Raw genomic sequence first — 4,041 nt, forward strand, 5'->3', positions numbered from 1 at the left:
CTGGAGCAAGAGCATTACTTAAGTCATGGAGACACTCCTTTCTATCTTAAGCCATACTGCATTACTTTTCCTTTCCACCAATGGAGAAGAGAAAATAAAAAGCGGAAGAAAGGAACATCACTATCCTATTGAATGTCTAATGACAGAAATAATTACATTAAGAGCTAACATGTAGTAAACACTCACTATGTTTAGGGCACTGATCTCAGTGCTTTAGTTGCATTATCATATTTATTTAATCCTTGTGACAACACAATGATATAGTTATAATTTACCATTACCAGGACCTATCTCCTTTCAAGCTAGTGGATGATTATTAAAATTGACTCACAGACGACAGGACTCCAGTAGGTCATTTTGCTTATGTGGCCTGTCAGGAGATGTAGGGAAGACTGTATGCTACGGAGTTAGAAACTGCAGCTGTAAAAGCTATCTTGAAGATTAGCGATAATATTATACAAACGGTCTAACACAGTGGCTAACACAGGAAAGTACACAATAAAAGGAAGTTAATGTCAAGCCCTTCCTAATTAAACTCTATTCTACTCTCATATTTTAACACATTTTAAATATTTAACCTATTTTAAAGTAAAAATAAAATTAATTATCACTCTTACCCTCTTCCTCCACACCAGTTTTTTTCTTTGTAAGTCTACAGAAAAGGGCGTTGTGAAGCAGCAGAGTGATAGATCAGCTCAATGAAAACGAGAGCTGTTCTTTGTTGTGGCTAATGACTTTTATCTACTTCTGTTAAAATAATAACCAAATTTTGAGCACAAAGAGTTAATATTATAAAAAGTCTCAGTTTTTTTTTATGAGTCCACTCCTGCATGGCCAGTAGAGGCTGAATCAGAAAGTCCAGGAATCCAGGACTGAGTTAGGCTAAATTATTTTAAGTTAATTATTTTGCATTCATATTTGACCTTTCAAAGTCTAGGGCAAAGCACAAATAGAGATGAAGCTCAAGGCAGTCCTGACAGATTCAGGCGATCTTAGCTGAATGAAATGATGTATTTGGTTTTGATAATTCAGATGGTCAAAGGGTATTTGGGTGTTTTTAGGAAAAACAAAAGGCAAAAGTGATAAACAGTGACATGTGGTAGGAATGGTTGATGAAAAAAACTAATAACACTACCAATTTATATCATTAGCACCCTAGGGAAGTTACAGATTTATTCAGGGGCTTGGTCCTAATTACCTTCTAATGAAGATTTGATTTAATTTGCTTGTTATCTCTCATTCTGATTATTTTCCTCTACATTTGCCTTGCTTTTAGTCTCATAGTGTTAAAATGTTGGAAGCTTAATATTCTCAGCTCAGCAACTGAGCTCCTCAGAAGAAGCACTGTACTAATCTCACAAGTAGTATAACCAGTGATGAGGGGACCTGCTATTGTTCTAGCTGTATTTTTCTGTGGTGTCTCTTGATGAAAGGGATGATCTAGAGGTTAGGAGAGATCTGGTATAGTATTCACTTCTATAATCTGTCTTACTATTGCTCTCTTACTTTGTTAAAAATATCTTTTAGGTTTTAAAAAACTTTTAATTAAATATATTTATATCAAAGCACCACATTTACATTATTGAGAGGGTCAAACAGTTCTATGGGGCTCATTGTTTAAAACGTCAATCTCTGCCAGTGACGCCCCTTCACCTCCATGTTTTCCATTGTCAAGAGGCAAACACTTTCACCTGTTTTTGACATTTTGTCATCTTTCTGTGTCTCTACCTGAATGTCTCGCTGACTCTGGATATATCAGATTTAGCCATTATCCATTGCTTTCTCACCGTGGAAGCTGAAGCTTTAGCTCCTGTTCACTCCTCTCCTTGCTCCCCTAAACCCCACACACATATTTCTCTCTCCTCAATCCAGTTTTACAGTATTTTCATAGGTGGTTGGACTCACACTCAGCATTTAAAGGAACGACAGAAATGCTGGTCACTCTTGAGTAATGGTGCACACTGTGATTATTTTACTTTACAGGTGTGATATTTTACTTTTACTGGCATTAACCAGTATCTCTTAAAAAAGAATTTTAAAAATGTTTTTATCAAGACTGTAACCCCTTGTTCTCTCCTGGTTGTCTAAATCTCTTATGGGCACGACCGATAATGTATCAGTTTCATCGTGGGACAGTAACTTTCCCAGGAACTTCTAACTCGCTCAGATTCAGATGACAGCTTTCAGACCTGCCACACAGCTTCTGTCCTCCAGATCTCACCCTGGAGTTCGTTTACTTCTCTTGTGTGGGAGCTGCTGTTTTTTTGTTTTGTTTTTTTTTTCTTCTTTCAGCTTTGAAAGCTTCTTTTCATTTACTCATCATTTTAGTGGGTCACATTCTTCCACAGCTTCTGGAAATTGAAAGGATGGAAATAAATTTTGGGGACTTTCATATTTAAAATACTATATTTATCCCACCTTTACTGATATTTTTGTTGGATGCAGAATTCCAGGTGGCAAATCATTTCTCCTCACAATTTAAAAGTTGTTGCTCTGCTGTTTCACAGCTTCTGCTGTTAATGAGAAGCCAATACATTATCATTGTTTTTGATTGATTATATGTGAAACCTATTCTCTCTGGAAGACTCTGTGGGGGGGTGGGGGTGCACACGCTCTTTCTACTGTTCTGAAATTTTACAATAATGTAATGTGGGTCAGTTTTCATCCATTGTGCTGGGCACGTCCTTTGGAAACCTGTATCCTTCAGTTTTGTTAACATGTATTTGCACTTGATTTTGATTTCTTCTTGCTGCATTTTCTTTTGGAACACACTGATTATATTGCAATTATATCTCCTAAATTCTTTCATTTTCTATTTTTATTCTACTATTTATACAGTTATTTTCTTCCTTTCTGAAAGATTATGTTAGTATTAATTTTAGCTGTGCTGTTATTTTAAAATTTTACTCTCACATTTTCAATCTTTTAACATTTCTGAACTTGAACTTCCCCTCCATTGTCTTCTGGAACACACCAATAGTAGCATTATTTGCTATATTGTATTTTTTAAATTACTCCACTAATTTTACTAGTTTTGATCTATTATTTACAGGGTTACTTTTCTCTCAGAGGTTTTCTTAGTATTTATGACAAAATTGCTGCTGCTTTTAATTTTTATACCACATTTTCAATTTTTATACATCTATTTTATGAAGATATAACTTACATACAATGAAACACACATGCTCAAAATATAATCTGGTAAATTTGATAATGTATAGTCAATTAATTTTTGAACCACCTTAATTACAATAAAATGTTTCCTTGTGTTCTTTTTATAAGGTTTGATTGTGATCTTTTTCATCCTTTTACTTTTAACTTATCTATTTTTACATATGAAGTGGTTTCTTGTACGTAGTACATAGCTGTCTTTTTTCATTTTTTCATATAGACTGAGAATTTTCGTCTTTTGATTGAAGTGTCTGGACATTTTATTTTTACCTGGTTAGGTTTAAATTTACAATTACATGGTAGTTTTCTATCTGTCCCATTTAATCATTGTTCATTTTTACTATTTTTGTTTTTTTAGATTAATTAAATATGTTTAGTATTCCACTTTATTATCACTGTTGGCTTATTCACCATAACTACCATCCCACATGCTCATTTTCCAGATTGCTCTCAAAATTTCTGAATATTCTTTTAATACCATCATATTTTTGATTCACAGATGCATTTTTATTTTGTATGTGTATGAATACATTTTCAAAATGTACCTTTCCAATTTGCTTTCTCCTCTCAGTTTGTTTTTCTTTAAACTTTTTTTAGTTGACAGGTGTTGTATATATTTATGGTTCATGACATGATGTTTTGATAGTGTATATATCACATGCTCCCAGTCATTTGAAGTAAGAATAATTTTTGATTTTTGGCCCAGACTGCACTTGAATTTGTGAATCCTGCCTCAGCCTCCCAGAGTGTTGGTATTACAGACATGTTGCATCAGGCCTGGCATGAGGTAAGAATACTTAAAATATACTAAGTATATTTCATATGAACAATACACTGTTATTACCTAGTCACCATACTGTATAATAGATC

This window comes from Fukomys damarensis, unplaced genomic scaffold (genome assembly GCF_012274545.1).
Source record: "Fukomys damarensis isolate Sample0158 unplaced genomic scaffold, DMR_v1.0_HiC HiC_scaffold_15, whole genome shotgun sequence".
Taxonomy (NCBI): Eukaryota; Metazoa; Chordata; class Mammalia; order Rodentia; family Bathyergidae; genus Fukomys; species Fukomys damarensis.